The sequence below is a fragment of the Leptonotus elevatus genome, chromosome 7 (assembly GCF_054856555.1).
Source record: "Leptonotus elevatus isolate MCC_2025b chromosome 7, RoL_Lele_1.0, whole genome shotgun sequence".
Taxonomy (NCBI): Eukaryota; Metazoa; Chordata; class Actinopteri; order Syngnathiformes; family Syngnathidae; genus Leptonotus; species Leptonotus elevatus.
In genome coordinates this window covers 20609942-20630190 of record NC_141245.1, presented here as the reverse complement: position 1 = coordinate 20630190, position 20249 = coordinate 20609942, and the positions used below count along the sequence as shown (strand labels likewise).

The following is a 20249-nucleotide window of genomic DNA, read 5'->3' as shown; positions in this document are numbered from 1 at the left end:
GGCTTTCATAATAACTAGAAGTATATCCATTTAATATACTGATATAATGGCATAATTCATGTGGTTGTGCTTTTCTTATAGATCATCATCACATTTTAATGTGTACAACTGATTCACCATTTAATGATTTTTTTTCCACAACTCTAGGTTAAGTTACCAATAATATTCCGCACCCAACAGCTACCACAATAAGTGTATAACCCATGATCCATCGGAGTCTGAGGTTTTCTGTGAAAACTGCCATACTTTCATAGTACAGTCATATCATGTAGTCAGTATGCTGAAATGCTTTATCACGGTGTCATTGTCAAAATGATGACACTGACTGTGCGCTTATTACTGTGTCTGCAGATGCTGATAGAAGACATCCCTATTGGCCACCTCCGCCGTTCTCCGGGGTGATCTCCATCTGTGGGCGTACCCGTGTGCCACTTTATAGTTTTACTGCAATTTGTGTCAAAATCTCTTATGTCCGCCAGAAATAAAAAGTTTCCCTTCTGCCAAGGAATTAAGACCCTTGGAAAGGACAGAGGCAACGTTTTTTTTTTTTTTAACTCTCTGCCTGTCACGTCTCATGAGTCAAGACAATATGAGCGGAATGCTAATATCAGGCTGCGAGGAGGAGCAGACGAGACGGGAGGATGTCCCGCAGTCTGAGCCCACACAGCGCCGCCGCCGCCAGGAAAGGTAATCGGGTGTTATTCGAGAAAGATGGGGCCGATGATAAGTGGGAGTGTGTAAAAGTGACAGCTGGGCTGACACGCAGTTAATGAAAAGGTAATTTTAAAGTGATTCTGTGTGCAAAAAGCATCAACAAGCTCAATCGAAATGCAAATGTGGGAGCTAAGTGCAATGTAAGTAATGACTTTTGAACACACGTAATTACAATGGCTCTGCATATTGCTGATTTGATTGAACCTATCCTCTGTTATTTGCTTTAAAAAATAATTGGTGTTATTTTATTAAAGCCTTTCACAGCCCGAGGGGGGGTTGGGTGGGTGCATTCATCCACCCGACGAAATTGGCTCCTGTTGAGGTATTGGAGCACAATTCAAATAAAACTAAAACTCCACTGTATTGCGATGAGATACAATTAATCAGGGATCTTTTAAGTTTTTATTTTTTGATCGTTAGGAACAAAACAGCACAGTCCCGTTCCTTAAAAAGAAATCCCATTTTCATTTTGTGGCTCTCACTTCAGAGAAAGTCAAGACGGGTGCAGCGCGAGAAGAAATGGCGCAACGATGATACGACGTGATTGATGATTTGGATGAAGCCCAGACGGGGAGAAGGCCAATCCTCTGCAGATTCATTTAAGCAGAGAATGTCAGCGGCGACGTGACGATCAACAGAGTTGAAAAGAGAGAAAATGATTCCTGAAAATTGGAAGACGGAGATCATGCGGAACTTGTGAGTGCTCAACTTTGACTGTCTTTTCGCCGATAACTTTGGAAAATTGGATATTGTTAATTCTGACTTTTAGAACTCAATTAGGATGGATTTACATTACAGGTCCAAGTGTTCAATTTTGGTATAATGCCTCTTTATGTATCCAATTAGCATAACCTTTAAGGAACTGAACACAAACCATGCAACAACACATACACAAAGACAATATAACAGTACTCTGTCATATATTCTTTACCCTCTGTGAAGAATGACTAATATTAGTGCTGTACTGATGAACTAGAGGAGTAGAGACATCACAAACAACAGTATATCTGGTGCCCGAGATTCTCTATTTTTTTATTTTATTTTTTTTAAGTGAAGGCTGGAACTGATTAATAGCATTTCCATTTATTTCAATGGGAAAACGTGATTTGAGATGTGCATGGTCACAGAACAAATGAAGTTCTTATCTCAAAGTACCACTGCAGCTGAATTTGTGATTAGTGAACAGCAAGTGCAGCCAATCCGTTTGTTTATTCTTATCGGGTATTTATCCTAATTTGGAAAAAAGGCCTGATTCCCATCTGGAGAAATCCGATTCCATGTGTTGTTTTCTCCCAACACTGGCATTACGCATATTCCGATTGTGCCAATTGAGAGCAAAAACATTGCAATTGTGTTATTTTAGGCATGCAGTGTAATTCCAGCCTGCGTGTGAAGCCTCACCGTTTAACTTTCATCAGTGCCTCTTTGCTCTTAAGGTTAAACATGACCATGATCCTATTTAAATTAATTAGCAGATTGTTAACTTATCTAAAGTATAGTCGTCCGGCTGGATCTCCTCTGTGTTTAACAGCACAATTAGCTTAATGTAATACGAGGTTGCAAGAGAATAGACAGGATTGTTTGGAGGATTATCCGCCTGCAGTAAAAAGAACATGATGATTTTTCAGTTGGGTGTCATTTTTGAGCCGCTGTTGGGTTGAATTGGAATGTAATATAGGCCACACAGAGTGACAACTCAAGTGTCAAGTGTGCCCCTTTCAAAACCATAAAGGAGAATATTACAGCGCTCCCGTTTGAAGCCTTTCAAAAAATGTTGAGACTTACTAAAAAGTGGGGCTACTAAATCAAATAACTCGGGATGTAACTTTGCTACGATGTGACAGCTCATCAAATGATGGGTGATGTTGTTCCACTCCGAGCCTCTAGGTAGCCATACTAGGGCCTCGACGATCGGTTGGTTGATTTAATCGGACGATATTCACTCTTTTAAAATAGGGCGATTTTTAATTGTACTAAAAAAGTACGCGTACCGATGCAAATCCAGTTGTTTTTCATACAAACACATTTAACTTATCATCTCACAATATACAGTACATTTACTCATTTGCTCCCAAAAACATATTAAAATGTTCTATTTTAAATATTGCCATAGTCCCGAAAACAAATGTATGCGTTTTTTATTTTGTTTTTTTATACTAGAGCATACAGAAGGCTTTGATGCAGCCTCTGACCTAAATAGGTCGCTTAAAGCAATGGCAGTTATTACAAAAAACGGCCAGCAGGTGGCAGCAGAGTATAAGAGATCAACCAGGGCTATGTTGCAAAAAAAAAGCTATTTTCCCCATTGTTTTAAACAGATTTAATTCATTGTTCATTTATTTCAGGCAGCAATCAAAATCAACCATTTATCAATTTCTCCAGACAATACTCAACTAAACCTAGCCTGTAAAGAAGTAGGAGGAAGAAAAACTTAAAAAAACTTAGATTTGTGAATAATGATGAATAATGAAATGATAAAACTTTGCTATATTCCAATGCTAATTGATGCAGAACGGAAACAGATAGAATTTTTTTTTTTTTCCTGATGAAAGAAGAGGCTCTAATCTTTTTTTTGGTAGGTTCCATGTTTTTATAGCAATAGAACACAATATTCTGTGGGCCTTGAAAAATCAGTCAAAACCCAGTAAAACACCTGTGAGCGAAGGGGATTTGCTTCAGTGAAAATGGCTAGGAGTGAATGAGTTAATAATCTTGCCCCACCATGAACATTACAAAGTAAATTCACTTTCTGTAGGCGGTAAAAGCAGGATGACAGCACATGACATTCATAAATTCTTGTCCGTTCTTATGTTCTTGTCATCTCGCGACATGTCATCCGTTGCGGACCAAGTACTGTAACAAAAACAAAACTGACTGTTTTCTGCATTGTTCATATTGAAAAACTGCAACAAAAAAAAAACTAGACTGTGCTGAAATACTTCCTGTTTTGTTGTTCTTCTTTCAAATGTACACCATCTCAAACTAAATAACTGTGCTGCCATCTAGTGGTACACAGTGGAATTGCACCAAATATAAACAAGTGTTTCACCAAATTAGTTATAAATTTTACCCCCAAAAAATCAGCGAATTAGCAGGATCAGTTTAGTGTGTAGTTTTAGTTTTGAAAGGTCATATAGCATCGCATTACATGGGTGTGATTTAAACGGTCCTCCAATTCACTCTTGAGCAAAATTTAATAAATTGCACCACTGTTTAAAAAACAGAACAAGAGTGTGACTCTCAACAATGCTCTTTTTCAAAAGGCTCGTGAACTCCCCAACTTCGCTCACGTGCCGCTGACAGAAATCCATTTGAAATCCCAAAACAAGAAGGTATTAAGTATGAAATCAGAGCAGTTCAGCTGTTGGTTAATTACTCCTCTCGTGTTTCTATGACGTTTAGAGCGCGGGGGGTTGGAGGGGGTGGGGGCTCCATCAAATATTCAGAGCTTTTTCAAACCGTCTCGGCGTGATCTGCAGAGACTGGCCCTCCTTAAAAAGTGAGGTCATCCATCAGTGATCCGCCTGACACCTGTCCCAACAATTTTGATTCATTAATACACAACTTTGAACTCCTTGTCTGGCCATGCACTATACATGATAAAAACAACGCTGTAAGAATTATGTTACTGATTTTTTTTAATGTCAGAGCATCCATTATAGGTTGCCGACCGTGCATACATTTTAATGGCGATATGTAACGTTAGGCTGGTAAAATGGAACGTGGTCACATTTTCGTCAGCACCCTGTCTGTAAAAAAAATCGTCGAAGAACAATTTGAGTCATAAAGATTCATTGTGAATAATCCATCTGATTCAATAACAGTAATTAAATTCCATAACAATCGAGACATAATAACAAGGAGGTTGGTGGTGATTGGACTCCCAAATGAAAGATTCGAAGATCAAGACCCCTATAAATGAGGCTTAGTCAGCAATGGAGGAAAAATTTGTTAAGGAAAATAAGTTTTCTTTTGTTGTCTTTATACAAAGAAAAAGTTGGAAGTGCAACCCTGTTTGAGTTCAAGCAGGACAATACATACAACATATTGCTATGTGAAGGCTATGTGTGATGTGTACTTTGTCAAGGAGTCAGAAGTTAATGTGTTGTCATAACAACAAGACACCTGGGTACGCGGCCTTGTGGATTTTCCAGGCTAGAACGTGCGTATATATGTAACGTTGTGAATCTTAGCAATGGAACCTTTATCTTAAAACAGGATTCAGGAAAAATTAATACAGTGTATAGTAAATAATATAACAAGTACACTCATCTCTGTAGCCACTAAATGACCTGACAATAATGATTTCGATAAATAAATAAACACAGGTGCGATTAAGTGCAGTAATCCAGTTTAATGGGGCGCACGTCACAAAGACACAAGGCATGTTTTTTAATGAGGCACGCAATTAAGGATGTGATTTCGGGGGTCCGTGAGTAAGAGGTGGTTCATTTTAATTACTCCAACAGCAGACACCTCGCTGTCATCTGAGAGGGAAGTCAAAATTGGATGGTAGGTCCATGTACCAGTGTACTTTTCATCCTCACTAGTAATCCAATTCAGTGTACTATTGGTGAAAAAAAAAAGGGAAATATATTTATTAAAAAAAAAAAAACGGATTAAATAGATTGTATACAAATAGACAAATTATATTTTAATAAGACCATATGAGTTTTTAAGGTATGTGTGAGTTTTGTGAGATTACATATCGTATCTCCAAAATAGTCACTTTTCAGGAGACCCCAAAAACGACATATTTGTTTTGGTTAATGTTAGGACATCAACATTGTATCATCAAAAAGAGAGATAGCCATTTTTTATATTTTTGGATTAGTCAATACGTTGTAAAAATAACTCTGTGGACTGACCAACAATATAGATTTTTTTAAATGTTATTTTAAATTTACCAAATTGTGACTTAGGGAGGTTCAGGCCCGACGGCAGTGATATATTTTTTTAATTTTGATTTTTCCTTTTTTTTTCCCAACATGTAAAATCTTTTAAATACATTTTTTAACATATGGAAATAGCTTGAAGTGAATTTGGATATAGTCGCTGTGAGTGAATGAATAAATCACATTTGGTCTTTCTCCTGCCCCCTTAAATAAACAAACAAATAAATAAATAACAAGAATACTTACATAATTACATCATTTGATGCTGTCAGATTACTTTGGACAGGAAATATTTTTTTCTGACTTACGGGCTCGACACACGGGAGGCGACAAACGACAGCGAAATACGTCCCTCGTCGCCTCCCAGTAAACACACGCCCCGGCGACAGCGGCAAAAGTTGACCGTGTTTCAACTTTCCAGGAACACGTCGCGGGCCTACGCGTGCACGTCTACGTGCTCGAGCGTGAATTTTGACATTCACGAATGTCGCGTGTCGCCGAGGGGGAAAGCGGGAAGGCAATTTTCGTCTTGTCGCCCTGCTTCCATAGGAAATGAATTGAGAGCGAGCTTTTCTGAGTTCAAACCAGGAAGTGTGCACGGGAACTCGGAAATTCCACTTGCGAAGTCGGACGGGCTACAAGTGACGTCACTCTACAATGGCGACCCCTTTGGAAACACAGACCGTGATTTACAATTTACTCGATTATAAAACTAGATAGCTTTCTTCATTCTTAAATATTTGACATAACTCCACGTAACACAACGTTTGTGACAGTATGCCTGCGTGAAATGTTACGGTGAAGTACCAAACTGTATGGAATGCTTATGCAATCAAATAAAAGCAATAAATGAAGCAAGATTGCGAGAAGGTAGGTTTGCTGGAGGTCAACATGAGTTTTGAGGACCAAAATAAAAAACAATTTTTTCACTATGTGCCATTTTAGTTCGCCTCGAACGCTTTCAGGTCGAAACTGGGGAAAAAGCCAGTTGGATGTATCCGATTTCCGACCATCCTCGAATGCAGCATTCGTCTTTTTCAACATCCCTTGTGAAGGTGAAGGCAAGTGTGTCTCAAATCAACTGTCATTTGCTGGGCTGGCCAATAACAAACATTAAGTAGACATTACATGTAAGTAGTAAAAACATTTAATTTCAGCCTTTATAAGTTTGTTTTGTCTATTCATGTTGGCAGCCATTTTGTGAAGCTGTTAGCATTTTAGCATAGCTTTGTATTTAAGAATTTTCTTAGAATCTTTATTGTCATAATCGCTGCACAGTGTGATTTAGTGTTTCTATAACAATTTTTCTTCCACACTTGTGGTGTTTACGTACGTCATTATATGTGCTTTCTTGTGCTAGCCTTATTATTATTATCCTTGAACTGGATGCAGTTAGTGTTAAGTGCTGTGTTGACTTCATGGCTCATCATCCGTTTGGTTTCGCAGGAGCGAATCGCTTATGTCCACCGGGCTCCATTACAAGCATCGACGGTGAGTTTATAAGCGGCGACACATGAAAATGTGCACTTTTCTGCTCCTTTCATGCGATAACAAGCAGGATCACGTGGTCAACGCTGCACTTATTGCATGTTTTGTGTTTTTGATACTGTAGTAGGAGAGATATTGTTTGGCTTTATGTACGTTGTCAGATTTTCTTTTGGAGCGAAAAATTGAAATGGTAGTAACAGTGTGAGGTCAGTGCGAATGAAAAGATAAACAAATCAGCGGGAAGGACTCCTGCAGAGTTCTCGAAGGGAAGTACACACGCCGCACCGCCTCACAACAATTCTGAACCAGATAAGTGGATACAAGGATGTGAATAGCTGATGCTGCCTGTGAGACACATCCACAGCAAGACACAGTACAAAGAAATGTACTTAAAAGCCCCATGGCGCTAATGCCTTAAAAAAAGAGGTAAGGAATAACTTTGTTTTCCCCCCCACCCTCTTGTCAGATAATTTTTAGTTGGTGGTATATTTTATACTATAGAAAAACTGCACAGAGCTCTGAACAGTAACATGAGTGCACAAAGCCAAAACTGGTGTCTTGGCTGGTCCACCATCATAATTAGGGTTAGCCCTAAGTATGGCCTGGGGTTCACATATGGCCCGGTCTTAAATCCGGTCTTAAAACAAAAGGATGGGGGAATCTTTGACTCATGATTCGATTCGATTTCGATTTTTGGGGTCTGCGATTCGATTCAGAATCGATTTTTGATTAGGAACGATTTTTGATTCAAAATTATTTGATTGACAATGATTTTTGCTTCAATTTATAAATTTGCAAAGTATCGTCATGATCCAGTCCAGTCTGACTCGCTAATGCTAATAACTCGTGGCATTTTTATCACTCAAAATAACGGCTAGTCATACAAAACGCTTCAGGAAGGTACACAGAGAAGGCATTTGCTCTTCCTACGCTGCAAACAAAACAACTTTTATTGGCATAACTTGATCGTGACTTTTTCCTTCTTACTCTCTAATATGGCTACAACTTAACTGTGTATCAGAGCACGCGGAACCACACTGCCCATAAGTGGCCAAATCGTGTACAACATGAACAATAAAGGCACACACAAATAAGGGCAAGACAGTATGAAATAATTTAAATAAAATCAATTATGGCACATTTAAAATCAATTCTGAATCGTACTAAATGAGAATTGTGATTCTTATGAGAATCGTTTTTTTTTTGTACACCCCTAATCTAAAGTCCTGTGATATTTGTGGCATTTTTCTCCTTTTCTCTAAAGTTGGTCAGTTAAAATGTGTTTTTGATATATATATATATATATATATATATATATATATATATAGTCTGATTTAATAATTGGTTAATTCATTTATTTATTTATTTTTGTAATCGTAACAGAAATGAATGCAAATTTATTTACATGAAATTAATTACAGCCAAATTGAAAAAAAATGCAGTTTGTGTTCTATCCTCACGGGCCAAATTGGACCCCAGAAGGCCCATTTCTGGCCCACGGGTTGTATGTTTGGGACCCTTGGTATAAAGGAATTAAAATAATCAAGAAATCACACGACGTACCATCACACCAGCCCAGCAGACCACGAATGGTGTTATTTTGATGTTTTCTCAGAGTAATTTTAGTGCCAATGCTGGTGTGTCTTGGCCGATCTACCAATGTCGTAAACCACTGAAATAGTGTGACCTGCAGCCGTCACACTAACAACGTGTGTAATACTGTTATTATTATACATAGCGTCAGCTCCAAAGCCACGATACGGCACATCAGAGTGTTTACATTCAGACGGGGCACGAGCGAGAGGGAAACAGAAATTAATCTAACGAGCTTTGGCTTGTTAAGTACGCCGTCTGTCTCCAGCTGAATGACAATGACGAGCATCCGCTTACCGCACAACGCATTCCATTGTGACTTCATGACGAGGCGAGCGGCGGGCAAAACAAAAGGATGGGGGAATTAATTCAATGACATGAAAAGCCTGCTTTGTCGGATAAGCCAAGAAAGCGTCACAGACGAGGTATGAAATATGATGTGGATTGGTCGAGGTCCACTGTTGCGGGTTTGTTGCTTCCCGCATCAATAATTCAGCATCTCCCCAGCGTTGTGTTTTTGGATAAGCACAATGTAAATGCCAGGACTTTTGAAAGGTCAGAGAGCAGCCTGAACAGGAGACAAATAAAAAATGTTTAACTCCGTCTTGCAGCGTCTAGTGCGGATGATACAGCAGTGATTCATTAAGACTAGTGGTAATCAAGCTCCCTCTAGTGGCGTGTGAAAGAATCACTGAATTGGCCGAAACTTATTTTTTTAAATGTCTTAAAAGATTTTTCATCCACAACAAGCACGAACGAGAAGCATGCTAAAGGTCATACAATTTATCTGCATATCCTACAAAATAATTGATTTGCAATTTTCCCAGTTAATCTTTCATTACAGTATTTAGTAAATTTTACTCTGAAAAAGATTTTGATTTGATTGAAATCTTTTGAAAGATTTGGTCCCAGTCTACACAGAGTAAACTGTATATTTGCAGGGAGTAATATATATATATATATATATATATATATATATATATATATATATGTCTCTGTGTGCCCTGCGATTGGCTGGCAACCAGTTCAGGGTGTACCCCGCCTACTGCCCAAAGCCAGCTGGGATAGGCTCCAGCAACCCCTGCGACCCTTGTGAGGACAAGCGGTACAGAAAATGGATGGATGGATGGATATATATATATATATTTTATATATATTTTTTTAATACTTTGTCATTCACTCCCAAAACCGTATTTATACGGGTTTTAAAAATGTTTATTTTTATTTTGCAAGAGCAAACAGAAGGCTTTGATGCAGCTTCTGACATAGAGTATAAGAGATCAGCCAGGGCCACGTTGCAAAACTCACTTTTTGCCAGTGTTTTCTACAGTTTCTGCAAAACGGAAAACAGAAAACAGAAGAGACCAATCTTTCTTTTGGTAGGTTTCATGTTTTTATAGCTATAGAACCGAATACACTGTGGGCCTTGCAGAATCTGTCAAGATCCAGTAAAACAGCTGGGAGCGAAGGGGGTTGCTTCAGTGAAAATGTCTGAGAGTGAATGAGTAAAAAAAAAAAAAAGGGGGGTGGGGATTGATATTGTACTATGTTGCTAGTTCGGTCATTGTTTTCCAAAGTAAAAACAGATGTTTGCATAGTCTTATTTTCATAAACACATAGCATAATGAGTCTTCTTTAATGAAGGACTAGAGAAATATGTGAACAATTACTGTTAATATGCTGAAATCAGAAGATTTAGACAATATTAAATAAAAAAAAGTCCAAAACGATGACTTGATCATTAAAATAGTGGTAGATTAATTTGATCATCGATTAATTTAAACAGTCTCTAAAATTTACTGTGTAACATCCTATCTTCCCTCTAAAATGTCCGAGGCCACCCTCGAAGGCCGGATTATAGCTCTGGAGTTTGGTGTTTTGGTGGGGGGGGGGGGGGGGGGGGAGTTTGTGGCTGCATGTCCAGCTCCAATGAGGCCACCGGGCTATCAGGGCAGCTAAAACGGGCTTCAATGGCAGCCAGCCCGCAGAGAAGCCTGAGCCGGCAGGCGCGCTTGTATTTGATGAGGATGTGATAAAGACGGAGCTCCTCGCTGCCAACTTCCTCTGAGTCATGAGGCGTGGACCAAGGGTAGCGCTCGCTATGTGGCCTCAAGGAAAGAAAAAAAAGAAACAAATAAAATGGCAGCAAAACAGGAGATATGTGATGCTTTGAGCTGCGATTGCTGGCTGGGATGAATGAGAGGAGAGGTTTTAATGAGCGTGAGGCTATTCTGGTCACAGCTGGGGGAAAATATCATACAGCGCCGCACTCAAGTTGTTTCCCACTCCAACTATATTTCCGCTGCGGATGATGAGCAGGGCAGTAGGGCGGCATCTCTGCCGTATTTTCATATCGTAACTTCCAGGGGATGCGGTATGTTTTCGCATGGCGTCAGCTGTGTGACCTTGACACTTGGATGCATGAAAATAGATGCACTCAGCTGACAGGAAGTGAAGAGCGATGAGTAATGACTGTAAAAGGTATTTGTTGTAAGGACACTTGCTGGCCTCCATAACTATACGTACTCCTGCACAATCAAATGGTCCAAAGAGTTACAGTGCATCCACTACTCTGCCTTTATAACATAATGTCAACAAGAGACGCCTTCATCTACAGTATATATAGCGCGTGACTAAAAACAGGAGGCTGTATGTTAGGGGAAAAAAAAATGAAAGTAGGCTGCAGTGTAGTAAAAACCACAATACACCAATACACAAAAAGGAGGCATGTTTATGGGTGCACGTGAATAATTAATAGGATAATGGAGAAACTGGAATTTATATTCCCTATACATGAAATGTGCATGCTAAGTAACAATATGCGAAAGGACTGACAGACATTTGTGTTTGTGATCGGTGTGAAGATGAAACTGAATTCAAATTGACATCTCAGTGCGTCTCTGCTTTCATTTTGATCAGTCGGTAGGCATATATATATATATATATACATACCGTATTTTGGGGGTTATAAGTCGCTAACCACCAAAAGAAAGTAGAACAAGAAACTGAAGAGTTAGTAGTAGTTGTCATGGCAACTAATGTTTTGCTAGTTTAGCATGCAGCACAAAAAGGCCCAATAACCAACCAGGATTCTACCTTTGGCCAAAATACGATACAGGATTCTAGTTAAGATGAGCCATTTTAAACTAAAAACTGAAACTTTACTGCAGTTATAAACGCAAGGTTCGAATCCAACCGGAACTCGTTCACTGTCGTCAGCACAACTAAGGAACAGGAATTGTAGGTGCTAGTCCGAGTTCTAATTTTAATATATTGTCGCTGCTATGTGAAATACACTTATGTCCATTTTTGTCATTTTTTTAAAACATGTCACTGAATGCTGACACCCCAAAAACTTAAAAATGTAAAAAAAAATGGGGGGATGTAAAAAACTTACCCTATAGTCAGGTGCGACTTGCATATCGTCGGTGCTATGTGAAAAAACACTTATGGTATGTCCATTGTTGTTATTTATATATATATATATATATATATATATATATATATATATATATATATATTTTTACATTTTTACATTTTTGTGACGAAACTGAATTTTGACACCCCAAAAACTTAAAAATGAGGGGAAAAAAATTAAAATGTTTTACCCTTTAGTCAGCTGCTATTTGAAAAACACTTATGTCCAATTTTGTCTTTTTTTTGGGGGGGGATCAAACTGAATGCAGACATCCCAAAAACATATAATATAAAATGTAATAAATGGACATAAGCATCACATAGCAGTGATGATATGCAACTCACACCTGACTATAGGCTACGTTTTTTCCATGTTTTTCATTTTGTTTTTACATATTAAGTTTTTGCGATGTCTGCATTAAATTTTTCCATTTTTCTAATACATTTTTATGTTTTTGTGATGAAACTGAATGCAGACATCCCCAAAATGTAAAAAAATAAATAAAATAGGACATAAGTATTTTTCACATAGCAGTGACGATATGCAAGTTGCTCCTGACTGTCGGGTAAGTTGCAGGACCAACCAAACTATTGGGGAAGGGGGGTGGTGGGGGGGGGACGTATAGTTTTAAAATACAGTACAGACAAAAAAAATATTTGTGGTCAAAACATGACTTCAGACATGATTTTAAGAGGGTGACAAAATGACTTCAAGCCTTGTGTGGCTAATACTTTAAGTCAACTGCAATATGGAGCGGCTGTCTCGTGCCCTCTTCGAGTGCCTGCCTAATAAAGGCGACTTGTGCGGGCAAGTTATTTAAGCACATCGGTGGAGACGGAATTAGTAAAAGCCCAAGAATACGGCTGTCAAAAATCCCTTCTGCTTATACCGATGCCTGCGGGCCACTTTGAATGCTGTAAATAAATGGATGAACACGTGCTGCGGGCGATATCAATATTTACATTCAGATGCGTCTCGAGTGTTTCACAATCTCTTGTGATGAACAGAATCTTTTCAAGGGATGTTTCCGTCTAGCAAAGGTTTCAGAAATAATTCAGCGAGACGTTTTTCAATGATTAATTCACAAAGGAGATTTTTTTTTTTTGGGGGGGGCTAGGTATTCTGACACCTTTTGATTCTGAAACCACCCACTTAAAGTGGGGAAATGTCTAGACTTGGTTGCCGTGGTGACAACATAAAAAAAAAAGACATTATTTTCCCCTTCCCTGTTACATGGTGTTAAAAACACTCAAGTTGCAGTCGTGTCAAACAAAGACGCAATGAGTCATAAAGTTCCTGCGAGTATTGATGCGTTTCCATGTGGGGACGTCTCCAAAAATAGCTTTTCGTTTGTTTTTGTTTAAATAGTTTTTTTTTTGTGTTTAACACAAAAGACACTGATGCTTTATTATTTATTATGTTCTATTGCTATAAAAATATGTAACCTACCAAAAGAAAGATTAGAGAAAAAAAAAAGTATATTTATATCTGTTGCCGTTTTGCAGCAATTAGCATGAGAATATAGCTACGTTTCATCAATATTCACAAACCTGTTGAAATCCTGTCCATACGGAGCCGTTAAAGTGACATGTCTCTCGTCCTATTGAGAAACTCTCATTCTAGCCAGAAAGTTTTCTCATTTGATTGAGAAACGTTCTCGTTAGTATGATAAACATCTTGATCTGCGTGCGGTAGCTTATTTAGCAGGCTACTTTTAACTCATTCACTGCCAGCCCAGTAAAAATGTATCTTTGACGTCTAAAGCCGTCTATGGCAGTGAATGTGTGAAAGGGGACATTCGGTGATACCTTTCACCATCTAGTGGTCAAAGAATAGCATTAGAAGCGAGCAGAAGCATGCACACTACGGTGGCTCAGAGAGAGAGACTACATTTCGCTGACCACCAATTCTTATTTCGCGCGAGCGAACGAGCATCTCGGCGAGCGAGCTGGAATTAGCCGCAGCAGCTAACAAGGGCGGCTAGCGGGAGTTAGTCAGAGCCATAAGCTGGAGCGGCTAACGAGAGCGGCTAGTGGGAGGAGCTAGTAAATTGTTTTTATTTTTTTTTAAAAGCTAGTAAAAGCTTGCAAGAGCAAAGCAGAAAGTGACAAGCGAACGGCCCGAATCTCTGGAGTTAGTGACGACCACCTGCAGGCCCCAGCTGTGGAAGATTAGCGGCAGCCGACCCATTGGGTCCCACACGCGATGCAATACCACCCGGGCTAACTACATTCGCGAAGTTGTCCTTTGGACATCCGTAGCAGGAAGATGGCGGCTCTAGTAAGGTAAGACTACGGCCATGCAATATAATTAATCATTACTCGACCTACGATTATATATAAAAAACAACAACAACCTTAATGCGATACAAAAAAATTTTTTTGCACACTATTGACGTCTGTTTAAAAAAATAATACATTATTAGTTGACCACTAGATGGCGGTAGGGATCACTTTAAATGTCTCTCAGACAACATAATGGTGACGACTTAAAAGTCAACTCCGCAGCCCGAGTCAAAGCTGCACTAGATCACATCCTTGTCACTATTTCACTTTGAGTGCAGCAGTCGCCCGAGTCGTCTTTGTCCACAGGCCGGAACATCATGTCTCCATTATGGATGTCTTGAATTTACCCCGACGCCGCCTCGCATCGGGGCGAGCCAGAGTGGAAGGACATCGAGGGAGGGGAGCGGGTACGATATATATATATAAGCTCTGTGACTTGGATCCAGTGTGAAGCTGCAGATCACAAGTGATGTAGACTGGCCTACTTCTTTTTCTGGTCGTCCATCACTGATGTGTGGCCACGCTGCATGATTTATGTTGTCTGCACAACACTGCAGAGAGGAGCATGGCAGGCCACACCCCCCTGTTCCATCCTGCTCTAATGCAACGTATCCGTTTTCATTTAGAGAACAAAGAAGGGAGATTGGATGCCTTGCTGCTTTTGTTTTGTTTCCCATCCATTTAATGAGGTTAAATATGATCACGACGCCCAGAAAATCTGACAAAGCAACGCCTTCTTTGTATGGAAATAACAAAAATGCTTTCCAATATTAGGTTCGTCTACAATATTGGTTTTATTTATTTAAAAATAATCTGTTTTTTATTTTAATTCATGGCGGATACAATTAAAACTGTTATTAGACTAAACAATATACATCAATGTAATTAAAGTTTTTTTTTTTAGAGGTGCAACAATTAACTAATTGAGTACCAAATTAATGAATAATTATTTTAGCTAAGCGATGAATCGTTTAGACATATTTGAAATCATACTGGTTTAGCAGGTGGTTGTATCTTGTGCAAATGTCTCGTTTAACTCGTTCACTACCAGCCATTTTCTCTGAAGCAACCCCCTTCGCTCCCGGCGGATTTTGACTGATTTTGCAAGGGCCACAGAATATTGTGTTCTATTGCTATAAAAACATGGAATCTACCAAAATTATTTATATTTGTATCTGAAGACCATCAGGTCACACATTTTCACATGGGCTAGGCTGAGCCGTCCTCCGCGTGGGTGGGCGGCCAAGACAGTATAAAAGCAGAGACTATTTTGAATAGATTAGACCTTCTTCCACATTCAGCAGATAAGGCTCCACAGCTGTGTACTCGATATTTCTGTCGTCCAGTAAATAGTTCAACTGACAATATGCAGTCTCCTGGTTGTTATTATTAGTTTAGCGAGCATTCCAGATAAAAGAACCGGACGTGAAAAGTCCATTTTCACGATGTCCCCTTTTCGTTTCAATGGGCTCTGTTTCTAAATGTGGAACATTAAGGCTAACGTCCCAAAACTCCCACGTTGAAATTTAAATTCGATTTTTGCTCGTCAGCACCTCGGTGTGAAATTACAGATCCCAACTGCATTTGCAACGTGTTCATCTAATCAGAGTTGTGTATTTTGTATACGCCAAACACAATCAAAGTTCACACAAGTTTGATATCAATGAGATTGCAGTGCAGACGTGTTACAATCTTTCTTTTCTTTTAGTCTTATACTGCACACAGTCAAAGATTGTTATCATTAAGCGGAACAATCTGTGTGTGTTCCAAGATGGAGGAGAGCTGGTGATGACAGAGAGCGGGCGAAAGGGAGAACAAAAAAAAAAAAAAACGACAGAGGTGCATGTCTCCATGACCTCTTCACACAATCCTGTGTATTGATTGATTCCCAAGACCAGGGCTCAACCCACAGCCAAGGACACACGCACGCACGCACACACGCACACATAGATGTGCTTTCTCCCCACAAAATGTCTCTGAAGTCAACTTGAATAAGATGTGCCATTTATTTGGATGTTTCGTAGTTCTTTTCTCCGTTGTTATTATTTGCACACGTTAATACAGATCAAACATAATCGGTGTGAGGAGCTGCTGCCGTGTTTGTATACTCATTCGCTTCGGAGCAAACCTATGTCAAACGGAAATCATGTCACAGTCTCATTTTGACCTATTTTATACATAAACATTGGGGGGGAAAATGGATTTTGGATGGAATGGGAGCCTTCAGAGAACAATGGAAATTCCAAGCAGTCCCCATTTTGTTTCTGCTGTATAGTGCACCTTTGTACTCCCCTTAACTCTTTAACTGCCACGCGTTATCCAAAAAACAACCACAACAGTGCCTGCAGATTTTGTGCATTTTAACTCATCTTTCAAGGCAAAACAGACTTTTGTGTGCTATGACTACATAAACATGGTGGGTACCACATGAAAGATCGCGTTCCATTCTTTCATTAGAAAAAAAAGTATGTTTCTACCTTATTCCGTTCTTTAGTAATGACCATTTGAAAATAGGTAATTTGAGTGACATTGAGCGAAAATTGAAAAAATAAGGAGAAAAACAAGCTTTTTGTGATACATTTTTTGCGCAACATTGACTTTGGCACTAATATTTTTGGTTTAGTGACGCGCTGTGAATTCGATTTAATGTGACAAAGGCTTTAATCATTCACGTCATCTATTTCATCAGATTTGTCACGTTTCATTGTATTTTCATACTACCGGGAGCCCATTGAAAAGAGATACAATGCTGCCATCTGCTGGCCATAGTTAGTGGGTGTTTTTGATTTGACAAGCCTATTGACTAGGCAGCGCTGCGCAAAAAAAAGTTGCACTACCCACTGAGTATGGTATTTGGGACTGTCTTGCGCCACCATTTTCGTTCCAGGGCAAGCCTAGTTAGCGGGATTGTGTATGAAAGACGTGCTCGGCCTCGTTGGGTATTCCAGCTGCCGTGCCCCCCGGCGCATCTCACAATTTGGTATCAAAAAGTGGACAATCCTGCTGAATCATTGTAGAAATTAATTCATTGAGTGAATTGTTATTGAAAATTAGGGATGGGCGAGTACCGATACCAGGTAACTGGGGGGAACAAAAGTTCTGTTCCGTCTCGTTCGTTTCCTGTGTGTCTTCTTATGAGGTAACACTTGTTCATTTCATTACTTCCGGCAGCGCCATTTCGGTGTGCGTTACTGAGAATGAGTAAGTACTCTTGTTGTGAGTAATATCACATATCTGTGATTCGTTGTGTGTTATATATGTTTGTAGCTCAAGTAAATTTGCGGCGTTTAATTGCCTCCTTTACGTCTGCCGTGTGCTTAATTGTCTAACGTCGTATAGGTGCTGTGCTAAAAATAGAGACGCTAATTATAGCTCTTATACATAATACATTATATTTGTCATGAACAAAGAACATGAAACAGGAAACGGGAATACAGAGCAGACTTCCAAATTAAAAGCATGGATTTCAAAACAAGATATAATTAAACGTCACACACGAGCTTGAGGAATTTTTAACATGGTAGATATTACTCAATTACTTGAAGGCCTTTTGTATTGAATTGAAATCTTTGCACTTCACTGTATTCTTTAAAAATAAATGACTGGATTTTTTGTTTCATCTTATTGATAGATAAAAAATAAAAATAAAAAGTCATTTTATTGTGTGCTCTATGCAAAAATGACTTTTATGAGCAAATATATAATTCAATTCAATTTTAAGGAAATTTGCTGTAGTTGGGATATATATATATGTAATAACAATTTTTATATCTGTCATTGTTTTTTGGGGGGAAAAAGCACTTGGTATTAGTATCGTGAGTACTGAACATGTGAGTATCGGTCTCCAAAAAAGTCTTATCGAACATCACTATTGAAAATACTTTAATAGCAACCCGTTGACCGCGCATCACAACTAAGGGTGCAGACAGAGGGGACATAAAGATCCACAATTGGGGGTGCAAGGCGGTCTCCAACTACCCACTTCACGTGCATGTGTGCGCTTCCACCACCATGATTTTGGGGAATGAGGGGAGCTGCTTCAAATGGCCGGGAGTCAGCTGCATTCCATCCCAAAACTGCGCATTCACCCCTCACGCCCAATACGACTTGTGCAAAGTCGAGGAAAATACCAAAAGAAAGAAAACTCCACCCATGTGCACAGTTTATAAGATGAAAGTAGCACCAGTACAGACTCTGAAATGTAGTTAAGTACAAAATGCTTCACCCAAAATTATACAGGATCCATTTTGAGAACCCAGCTCAATGAAAAAGAAATCAAAACGTCAAGTGCGTTTCCTGCCGAGTCATCAGCATTCGCTCGAACAACTGCACGTTCTTGACTTTTTTCTTTCTTATTTTTTTTTACATTTCAATGCCTCTCTTGGGCTCAGTCACAATTGCCATGTTGATGGGCTGCAGCATCGGCGGGGCCTGGGGCTTTATTCGCACAGCCTGGTTGCTAGGATACCACATTTCGATTGCCATGAAAAAAAAAGTACCTGTGTGCGACTTGCACCTGCTACATGAATGAAGGCGACGCCAGCATTCCTCTGTGAAATCCCACCCGTGATTTGATGGACAGTCTTGTCACTCTTGGGGCTGCTTCATTTGAATTCCTACGGCCTCACTCGCGGGGGAAAAGCCAGAATCTTGGTCTTTCTATTCAAGCGCACTTGCGCCGTCCAAGCAGGAAGCTTGCGATATAGAATTTAAGTCACTCCAACAATTCTCTCGCAGCCGTTTGTTTTTCAGAAATGTCTTCTTTTTACAGGCCCTCCTTCTCTGTAATAAGCCTCGCTTTCTGCTCATTTACTTTCCCACCCACAGGCCGTTCTTCCGCACAATGCAATACTTGCACATCGGCCTCGAGGAGGGAATGGAACCTTTGAGAGATTCCCTACAAATGAAAGGTAGCAGCGCTCAAAATCAACAACAGTTGACTGGAAAATGGCTACAAGGAGCGAGAAATGTCACTGAAGCCGCATCCCTCGAGTGTAAGAGTTCCATCCATCCATTCATTCATCCATCCATTCATCCATTATTACGGTCACAGGTGAGCTGGAGCCCCAATAGTTCAATATGAAGCATATGAATCATTATATTGCATTGTTTTTAATGACCTACTACTTGTGTAAATACAGTATACTGTCGTACTGTATATGTTGTAATTTGGGGGGGGATACAGAAAAAAGCACGAAAAAAATAACATTACAATCATATCTATGTGTTAAATGATCACAATTCAATTAACACAAAACTCAACTCTAAACTTTACTTACACAAAATAATGTCATTTTTGAGCTCCAACTAATTCACACTGTGCTGAAATTTTACCTGAAAACTGAATAGCCCAACTTTATGTGAGTAGTGTACAATGAATATAATTAGTCTACACACCCCATGTTCAAATGCCATTTTGCAGCAATTGGCATAAGAATATAGATACGTTTCAACATTATTCACATTCCTGGTGAAAACACCGACAAAAAGAGCTTGTTGCAACATTGCCCTGGCTGATCTCTTATACTCTTATACTTGCACGTGCTGGCCGTTTTTTTGTAATTACTATCATTGCTTTAAGCCACCTCTTTGTCAGAAGCTGCATTAAAAGCCTTATGTTGTGCTCTCGCATAAAAAAAACAAATAAAAAAAACCTGTAAATTGTGTAAACAAAACATAAAAACTGTGTAAATAAGTTTTTGGGGGGAGTAAAGGACAAAGTATTAAAAAAACACGTTTACATGTCTTTGGGTTTAAATGAGTTAAAGAGAGTAAATAAAATAAAAAGCAAATAGTGTGGTTGCACAAGTGTGCACACCCTCTTGTTAGTGGGATTTGTATGAACCAATCACATTC

General features: G+C 39.3%; 1 protein-coding gene and 1 long non-coding RNA gene across 4 annotated transcripts in view; one reads left to right on the top strand and one right to left on the bottom strand.

Moving 5' to 3' along the window:
• LOC147171442 (uncharacterized) overlaps nucleotides 1–19452 on the top strand; it is a 100409-nt gene extending 80957 nt beyond the window's left edge. For 2 of the 3 annotated variants that reach the window (XR_015095567.1, XR_015095566.1), the window contains exons 3-5: nucleotides 352–687; nucleotides 1202–1410; nucleotides 6555–7045. This is a non-coding gene — a long non-coding RNA (uncharacterized LOC147171442). Of the gene's footprint in view, nucleotides 1–351; nucleotides 688–1201; nucleotides 1411–6554; nucleotides 7046–19220 lie in introns of those variants that run through there. The other variant, XR_015095568.1, reaches the window with a different exon arrangement.
• Nucleotides 1–20249, bottom strand: part of rtn4rl1b (reticulon 4 receptor-like 1b) — a 145763-nt gene that overhangs the window by 76041 nt on the left and 49473 nt on the right. The gene's annotated exons all lie outside the window — the stretch shown is intronic.